We start from the raw sequence: 10,673 nt of genomic DNA on the forward strand, positions 1-10,673 counted from the left end.
ATCTTCGCATGCACTGTCAAACAAAGATAAGAAACAAATCAATATTTAATGTAATACAATAAGAACAGCTCTAAATTAAAATCAAGACTAATTGGTAACAATATTAATATAAATTTAAAATAAATATTCCTCGGCAACGGCGCCAAAAACTTGTTGCGTGTTTTCTTAATTGCTCGCAAGTGCACGACGTCAAGTTATAATAAAATGTATTTTCGAGTACAAGTGTCGATCCCACGAGGAGTATGTATTTAAATGTATATTAATGCTTGTAATTAAAATAGTCTCAATTTTATTTAGAAAAATCACTTAAAAGATTTGTTTGCAAGAATAACTAAATTGAGAATGGATTTAAGTAAAATATAACACCAAACTTTTTATAGCAAATAACAATGGAATAAAAGATCTAGAGGTTTGATTTCACGCAACTATCCACCATGTGTAATTCCTATTAGCTGTGTTATAAAAATTCTAAATTCTTCTTATTCATTAGCCAAGCATCATAATATTATCTCCTCTCATTTCCAAGTAATAAGTATATATTGGTTATCTAAAAATGAATTGTGACATTCCCATCAACAATCTATAAATAAATAACATTTCAAACACTAGATTCTCTATAGGCTTCAATAGCATTATAGGCCTCCCGAACTCTATAAATACTATTGATGTATTTGTTCCTTTTCTTGTTTATAATTTCCTCTTCCGAGTGATAAATTGTAAACATATAAATCATTCAACATATGGCCAATAAATTGAAAGCATTAAGATTGGAATAATATAAATGAACAAGATGAAAAACTTAAATAACTTATGTCATAGATTCCAACACATGGTTTCTAGTTTTGTTCCATCATTCCTCTAGAAATAAAACTTAGTTCATAATAACACAATCAAAACAACAAAACATAGTTACAAAACAAGAAATATCAATTGAAAAATAAAAGAAAGAAGAACTTAGAACAAGAGTTTGAAGTGCAGTTTCCGTCCCCGGATTTGTGCAAAAGATTTCTCAAGAACTTGATGAACTTGATCTTCAATCCTTTTTCAGCAGCCTCCACTCCTTCCTTGGCTCCCCAATGACCTAGATAGTGAATAATAGAAGCCTTTTATAGTCCTAGACAAGTCTTTGCACGCAAAACACAAAAGTCATCAACTCCCATGCGCAGCACACCAAATTTCATAATTTCCGGACTTTGTCTGTCAACGACCGCGGGTGCGGTAAAGATGGCACCGCGGGTGCGCTGCTATTTCGGGGAAAACTTTCATTTTCGAACTTCAGTGACCGCGGGTGCGGTAGAACAAGGACCGCGGGTGCGGTACAGCTTCAGCAGAACTTCTAATTCAACATTTTACTACTCTTAACTCTTATTCTAAACTTCCAAACTACAACAACAAAAACAACAACAAATCACATAAAACCTGCTCAAGAATCACAAAATTCTAAGTTAAAAACAAGTAATAAAAGTACAATAAATTGCACTTATCAGGTGCTCGGCTTTCATGCTATCAAAATAATTTTGAAACTTTCGTTGTGCATCCGGGCACCTTAAACGATCCCCTTTCAAAACAGTAAGTCCTTTGATAACTTTATTTTTTGTTTAATTTAATCCCAATTGTAAGAAGATTTCTATCTCATGCTTGCCACCAATATTGTAGAAATTAAAACCAACTTTCTACTGATCCAAGAATCATCTTAATCCCATTTACAAAACCAATGTTATTCTTATTTTATCGAACCTGTAAAAATAGTTAAAACTTATAATTACAAAATAACTTATATTTTATACAATTTATTTTAATACATATAATATTTAAACATTTAATAAAACAAAAACTATAAATTTATATTATAAAACATTTAATTAATATACAATTTTTTATGTTTATCACAGTGCAGTTGGAGTTTAACGGTTTAAACACGTGTATTGCATTTTACACTAATCTGTCTGATGATAGATGATGCAACTATAGTTCAAATAATTTTCGGATTGAATTTTTGCTGTTATGTCTGAACAGGTTGAGTTGATCCATTAGTCTGAAAACCTGAAATCACAATCGATAAGAGGCTAGATCCTAAAACAACTCAATGTTGTTATTTTTCAATCATCAAAACCTAGGGTAATAGAAATATTCTAACAATTTATCCTTTTTGGTGATGAAAAATCAAGATTCAAGACTTAATACAATTTTTACTGAAAAATAGTTAAGTAATAGAGAATTTTGAATAAAAAGTATATTTCATTTAGTAAATGAAATATCAATGTTATAGGTACATATAATCAATTACTATTACACGAACAATATAACTAAAACCATCATATCTTCTAAATCTTGAACTACAACCACCGCCGCCCACTCCATTCTTTATTTCTTCATCCTCAAACCTACGCAAATCTTAAGCCTTTTTGGCTTCTAATATTCTCTTCTTCTCTTCCAATCTCTTCTAATTTTCCTTTTTTTTGTCACCACCATACTATATATACTTAAGAATATATTGTAACTAGGTGCCCATTGTAGATTGGATGAGATCAAACCGTTCGTCCATACTTTGTTTGACATGAGTAATCTGTCCTGAAAGTTCAACATTATTCGCGACAACTTTCTTCTTTGTGACAGTTTGATATGCATCTAAATTTGTTTATATCGAACTCAACTACCGCATGAATTGTTTCTTGTTTATATTTAAATTTTCTAGCACACGAATTGTTTCTTGAAGTTGTAGAAGGAGATAGTGTGATTAAAAATTTTTAATTCAACATTGGATACTAATTTTGTCATTAATATGAGAGTAAATTTTTTGGAATATATCCTGAGGAGAAATGGTCTCATCAAATTTAGACAAGACATTAAAGTTGATGTAAGGAGAGGAAATGTCTTCATTGTTGGTTTTGGAGGAAGAATAAGCGTTCTGAACTACTAACTTTGTGCTAGATGGATGTGCAGTGGCTTGAGGAGTTAGTGGAATGGTCTGAGTTTCAGCAACTAGATTATTAATTGGCTGTGGATAAATCACAAATTCTTTTTGTGCATCAGCTGACCTGAATGCACTAGTAATTACCGCTCCTTACTTGTCAAAATTTCTAGAGAAAAATCTGATCAACTTGCATATCTGCATCGGTCTGAGTGGTATGGATTCCAGATTCAGATCTTATTCAGCGTATATGCCATCTTGCTCACTTGTTGGATCTTGGAGAATAGGAGAAGAGGGGCTCATCTTCAATTTATCAAACTCAAAATGTGAGAGTCACCTAACAAACTCATCCATTGATATTAATGGAATATCTTGGAGATCTTCAACTTAAATCATCGATGGAGGAGAGTAGGAAGGAACATTTGTAGCAGATTCAGCTTGGTTTTCTGTGTCAGTGTCTTGAACCTGTTATTCCTTTACTACATTCTCAATAGCCGAACCTCTTAAATTATGGTTGGGACATTGTCAGAAGCTGGCTTTTCACTAGCATGACTTTCTCCTAAGTCAAACATGGAAGAATTCACATCTTTTTCAGCTGGGGTTCATATTCATTCTCATTCACCTTGACCACCATTGACAAGGACAAGGAGTCCATTTCAAGCGGACAGATGAACGCTGCATTATCCTTGGCTGTCGGTCCATGAGTAAAAATGTTTTCTCTCTTTTGTTGGCTTAATTAACATAAGTTACTTTCTTTCAATTAAAGCTCAATGAAGTCTTGTCTTTAGAGAGCTTAAAAAATGACACCTATTTCTGCCCAACGCAACATCTTTTGCTCAAGTGTTGCCACTTCTTTCAACTTCTTCTCTTTTCTTATTACCTTAAAGTGGACAATGGTCGAGTAATCAACCCATCTGTAAACTCTCCCATATTCTCCTTGCCAATTTGATTAACTCTCTCCATAGAGAGATTTATGATGGCCTGAACAGATGAAATCTTGGGTTCTTCTACATGAATACCCTTCCCCTTGGCCTTTGGATCGATTAGGGGTAGACGAGACTGGGGAGATGTTTTTTCTGGTTACACTATAGCCACAACCTTAAAAGAGAAGACATAAAAAATTGGAATTGGAGCTGGGCGAAGTGGCTTAGACAAATGCTTGATCAATTTAATCTTTCTCAATCTAGGCTTTTATTTCCCCTTCTTCTCAAACAATACTTGTGTGAGACGAACCTTCTCTCTAGCATCCTATGTCTAAGATGAGAGGACCAACTTTCTCTTTGTTTGTTTGACCGATTTTTTGGCCTTGTTGATCTAATTTATCTTCTTTTCTTGTTCTTCTCCCTTTTCTATATTGATAGGATCGATTAATGTATCAAGAGTGTTTAGAATGTGGGGTTGAATAAACACTCACAATTAAAATGAATCTTTTCGAATTTTGAATTAAGTTTGGTGACAAACTGAGTCTCGGAATCTTGTTGGTCAATGACAATCAGTTAAACTAAGAGTAGTTGCGGAAAATCACTGACTGAAAGATAGAATACAAAACTGAAATAAAGTACGCAAGGATTGTATCTGGATGTTCGGAGATTTCAATCACTCCTACGTCACCCCTTCTATCTCAAGGATAGGATTTCCACTAAAAGACTTTGATCGGATACAAGACTTGTACTGACCCACTTCAGTTTGGACTTAACACTGCCAAAACTAAAACTCTTAGCATACAACAGCTTTTATCAGTTCGTGACTGATCTTAGCACAACTGATATATTATTGATTGAATTACAAAGTGCTAACACGCTCAAAGTGTAGCTTTAGATGCTACTGATATATCTGATATACGTGAGCTGTGAATTGTGATTTTAGCAGCGTAACAACAAGCTTCAATAATGCGTTGATGGTTCTTCTTCTCAGCTACTTTGTTCACTTATTTATATGCTTCTTTTCCAACGGTAACTTGAGAATAATTTAAATCTTTGTATCCGTTGATTTTTTACTTGATTATTCTTTGGATATTGTTTCCTTCATTTATTGTGATGCGGCATCTTAACTGCTTTTGCCGAAATGCGTTGTTCTAAGCTGTATTGATTTAATTGCGGCGTTGCAATCTTCTATGTCTCTTTGTCGGTTGATCGTTCTTTCCCGAGTCATGTTTAGTTGAAGGAAGCATACGGCTGAATATATCAACTGATCGGTTTCCAACTGATCAGTCAGCTGTCTTCGAGAATTCAATTAAGTTCAACTGATCAGTTTCCAACTGATCAGTTGGTTTTCTTCGAAAGTTCAGTTCAGCTGGGTTCGGTTGCTTTATATAATATGCGTGATACTCTTCATTTAGGCAAGCTGTATAGATCGAATATTACATCAGTTAGTTCCAATAAATAATCGGTTTGTCAAACATCCGAAATTAAGTTTCCAACAATTTCCTCCTTTTTGGTGTTTGACAAAACTAAGCAACTAATAACTGATCAATGAAGCTTATATGATCTTCAAGTTCGTTGTAGAAAAAATAATCAACTGTTGATCTGAAGGAAATAATCTATAGCTACATTGTATCAAATCTATTGAGTTGATCTCCATTGAACTGCTGATCTATTCCCCCTTTTTGTCAAACGCCTCCATTCTGACTGATAATCTCTTAACATCGGTTGAAAGAATCTTGACAGAAGTGGCTATGTCTGCGAGTGCATTGAGCACAGTGGTTTGCATGAAGTCTATCTTTCTTGATACGAGTGTCTCCACCTCATCAACTTTTTTGCTGATAGTGCTTGAGTCACTGAGAGACTTTCTGCTATACCTCTATTCTTTTTTATTTCAGCAATTGAAAAGGAAAGAGAGGTCACGGTAGCTTGAACTGCCTTCAGTTTCTCTGCGTTAAATACTTCTGCATGTTCCAGTTTCAGAGAATGGGCGAGTTGAGTATGCTGAATGTTAGAGATGGCAGAGAGAATTTTATTCATATTATTCTGAATATCTTGAATTTCTTCAAGAATTAATTAAAGATCATTAGATGAATGAAGTGGTAAATGTCTAGAAGTTCCAGGTGCTTGTCCTTCGAAGACTGGATCAAAGACTACTAAGGTCCTGTCAGTTATAACTGTCTCTGCAATGGTCTTTTCTTGAACAATTTTTTCAGCAACTCCAATTTGACCTGGGGGAGGAGAAGATAGATCCTGAGTAGCAACTGAATTGTCCGGCTGAATAGGCAAATTTGTGGTATCTTCAGTCGGAGCATCAAGAACTGGTGCTTCTGCTGGAGATTCAGCTGAAACAAGGACTGGCTCGTCTGTTGGAATATTTTCAGAATGTAGCAACTGAGCCTCCACATTTTCAGTAGTTTCTTGACCAGGTGACTGAGCTGGCACATCAGTAGGCTGAACAAGCTCTTCAGGTAAGACGGGATCCTCTAGAACTGCTCGATCAGTTGAGTGATCAACTGAGACAGAAACAAGTTCCACTGTTTAAGATTCTTGAATCACTGACTGAATAATTTCATCAATATTGGCGAGTGTCAAGTCAGCTTCTGATTATATTTGATGATCAGCAGCAGTAGGTTGAGGCACATTCTGAACTGGCTCGTCAGTTGTAGCAGCTTGTTCAGGAGATGGTTCACGGTGCCGAGAAGGCGAATCAGCTTCTTCATCTTCTGAAGTGCCTTCATGAATAACAAGTTCCTGATCCGTCTCCCAAAATTTTATTTGGGATTGCAGATTTAATAGATCAGTTTCTAGCTGAGTGATCACAGCTCGATCATTGTATGCAGTTGGACTTGTGGGAATATAGTTGGCTTTCAATTTTTCGATCAGTTGGTCCAACTTTTTAGCTCGGACTTGATCAAAGACGTAGTTCTTGCGCTCCAAGGCCTGAGTTATTGTTGCAGCCTTGACCACTCTCTGAACAGTTGTCTCCAATTTGATAAATGTGTTCAGCTTGGACTTCTTCTTCAGCTTCTTGGCAAAAGTATGTGTTCTAAACTTCGTCCAAGCTTCAAAAATGTTCATTTTTGATGCAGCAAAGGCATTGACCTGTTCCCATATGAGGTCAATATGAGTTTGAATAGCATTTGAGGGCCTTGGTTCTTTGATCATCTTGCCCTTTCCTTTCTCATCAGTAAGAATATGTGGAATGTTTAGTCTAGAGTAAGTAGAGTCCACTCTTTCCTGAATAACAATTCTCTTAGATCGAGCAGGAGCAAGAATTGAAGGTTGTTTGATTTGAGTCAAGGGAGCTGAAGCTTTTGCTGATTTTTTCTCCTTATCAGCAGGAATTGCTGTCAAGGGAACAGCCTGAATAGGCTGTTGAGTATCTGATGCCTTTGGTTTCTTAGGAACAGCTGTCAGTGAAGCCACTGGCTTTGTTTTCTGAGTCTTTTGCTTCTTGGTGATCAGCTGAAAAGGTGTTTCCTCAGAATCTGATTCACTGACAATCAGTTTCCTCTTGGTAGATTTCAGTTGGGCCTGAGACCTAGCCTTTTTAACTGATTTGGGAGCAGCCTGCTACGTCCCAAACTCTTTCTTGATCTTCAAAAATTGATCAGGAGACAGTTCCAGTTTGGTTTTTGGTGGCAATATGTTCTTGGCAGAGAATACCTTAAACTTGGATAGCTTTTCAGCATTGTCAGCCACTAAACCTTTTATTTTCATTAGATAACTGATTTGAACTGCATAACCTCTGGACTGCTTGGTAGATTGAAGCATATTTCGCAAAATACTAAAAATAATATGCCTCCAGTTCATTTTATTCTCTGCCATTATCACGGTCATGGCTTGAAATTTTTCAAGAGTAAGGGCTGCAAATGAACCAGCTTTAGCCAGAATGCCCTTGGCAACAATATCAGCCAGTAATTGAATTTCTGGCTTCATTTCTTTCTTAGGATCAGAGACTTTGATTTTCTGTCCATCAGCAGATAACAGAGATTGCATTTCTTCAATATCAGCAGTTTGTACCTCAGAGAAGCTGATAATTCCTTCAGTTGGTAGAGAGAAGATTTCCCCGAAAGTTTCTTCAGATATGATTATTAGCTGATTATTGATAGTAATAGAGATATTTCCATCAATAGTAACAAAACCCTTTGTATAGAAATCATTGATTTCCTTTGGATACATGGTTTGTGAAGATTGCCCAAGAAACGTCTTCAGCCCAGCTGATTCTAGTTTCAGAAAAACATTCTTCACCTCAACCTCAGTTACTGATAAAACTGAATCGAAATCAATGGCTATAGCATTTAGAACGTGCGCGGGGATTTGGTATGCCATTTCAGATAATGAAGAAACCTGTAATTTTCAAGAAATAAGCTTGGAGAAGGTATTTGCTCTGAGAAAATCTTTGTGCGTTTAAAAGAGAGAACTGAATCGAGGCGGGGAGAAATACACATGTGGGTGACTGTTCAAATTTTTGGACACGTGTCAGCCCATAGTAAAAACGTGTGTACGTGTGCAAGAGTCGTGTATATAAGTTTAATGGCCCAAGTGGGTCCACGTAGTAAAATTCTATTTGTTATAATATCAGTCACATCACTTTGATTTAGGATATAATCATTCTTAATTAGTTAACGTATGTGAGAAGATTTGTAAAATAACCAACGGAACGATCAGTTGTGAAACTGATCCGTTTCAGTTGAGAATTTACAAACAATTGTCCTTCTCAGTTAACATTTTCAAAAACTGATATTCCCCCTTAATCGGTGCGCAAAATAATTAAAAATGACGATAAAAATAAATTTAAAGTTTAAGGAATTTATTGTTTGCTGGAACGTGCACGGCCCTTCAGCTTCCATAACTCTCGGCTATAAATAGAAGTAACACAGTTAGTTTCAGTCATATTAGTGAAACATTTAAGATAAAAGAAATGGCTGGTGCGAGTAGCTCGAGTGCTTCGCCGTTTTCTCTGGAGGCCAGAAAGGCTGAGATAGAAGATGAAGTCTTCTATGAGAATCTTCAGAACTGGGAGAAGTTACAAGAACTTGAGTTCTTGTATAACACTGGAGAGGCTACCACTCCTGAATGGGTGGCAGAGCTGAGGAAGCTGCGGGCGCACTTGCACATAGCTGAGTGGATTGACGTCTTTAAGGATGGTCATAGTCATCAGCTGATGCTCCGGAAAGAATTGAAGATCATGAGGCGCATAGCTTATTCACACAGCTTTGCCAAGACGTCCACTCCACCTTTATCCACTTGGTTGAAGATGTGGATAATTGATGTAGAGGAAAAATATTATGCTGTAATGCGAGCTAATGTTAATGCTTGAATAAAATATTTATCTGAGTTAATTTTGTCTTTTTCTTTCCTGCAAATTGGCAGTTTCATTAGTTGTTGTAAATGAATTACTAACTGAACAAATGAACTGTTAAAGAACTAATATTAGCTGACTGTAAACTGAAATCAGTTAAGATTTAAAAACCAGACTGATATCAGTTAAAAAAAATGAATCAACTGGTAATTAACAAACATATATCAAATAAGCAACTGATAGATAAGAAGCCTGGGTAATTGAGAAAAAGCTTTGTTGGCTTGAGACTCTTCAACTTCTTTGACATTAAATGTCACATGTCTATAAATAAGATAATAGCAGTGAGTTGTGAGATAATATCATTTAAACATGGCAGATTCACATATTTCCGATGCTTGTAGTAGTACGCATGTTCACGTTACTGAAGAAACAAGTGCTTATTTAGAAGAGTTGAAGAAGAATATGGAAGAATATGTCTTGAAAAAGGTGATGTCAACATTGTTCAGAATTCATAAGTTGCAGAGAATAAGTAGTAGTGGTGCGACTCCTTCTCGACTTCAAGCAGCAACAGCCAGAAGATACTTGGAACGATTTGAAATCAGACATGTTACAGAGCTTGTCGATGACAAGGTTCTGTTACAAGCAATGCTGTGGAAGGAGTAGCATGTGATTAAGAAGATTTCTATAACTAAATCATTCTCTAGAATCCGAATTTATGAATTGAACAATTTTATTACAAAATGGTAGGATTCAGTTGGTTCTGAATTGTCTTCTGTAAGATGGAATCGTTTCTATTCTTAATAACATATCATTTTCAGTTTATTGTTGTGTCCTTATTTTCTGCAAACACTTTCATTAGTAAAGTAGCATTAACAATTTTCTTATGATAAATCAATTAAACCAAGAATATAGCGAAAGTAAGAAAACTTAGTCTCGGGTAATGGTTTGGTGAAGATGTCAGCTGCTTGTTGCTCAGTTGATATATACTCCAGTCGAATGTCCTTCTTCAAAGCATGATCTCTAATGAAGTGGTGTCTGACATCTATATGCTTTGTCCTTGAGTGAAGAACTGGATTGTAGGTAATGGCAATTGTGCTCGTATTGTCACAAAATATGGGCGATTCATTTGTAATTACTCCATAATCTCTCAGCTAGTATTATTTCATCAGTTGAAGTTTTGACTGAACATGAATTCTTGTCAAATTGTACTGAGAATCCACTGTCGCATAACTGACTGATACTAATTAAGTTATACTTCAAGTTTTCTACTAATAGAACATCTTTAAAAGTAAAGTTACCATGGATAAGCTTACCCTTACCCACAGTTCTACATTTGGAATTGTCCCCGAAACTGATGTTTGGACCACTGTATTTGGTCAGTTGAGATAGCCCACTTGCATCTCCTGTCATGTGTCGCGAGCATCCACTGTCCAAATACCATATTGAGTTCTTGTTTGTACCTGTTATCTACAATCACACACATAATAAAACTTGGTACCCATACTTATTTGGGTCCTGAGCTGATTAGTCCCTT

The sequence above is a fragment of the Primulina huaijiensis genome, chromosome 3 (genome assembly GCF_012295235.1).
Source record: "Primulina huaijiensis isolate GDHJ02 chromosome 3, ASM1229523v2, whole genome shotgun sequence".
NCBI classification, from domain to species: domain Eukaryota; kingdom Viridiplantae; phylum Streptophyta; class Magnoliopsida; order Lamiales; family Gesneriaceae; genus Primulina; species Primulina huaijiensis.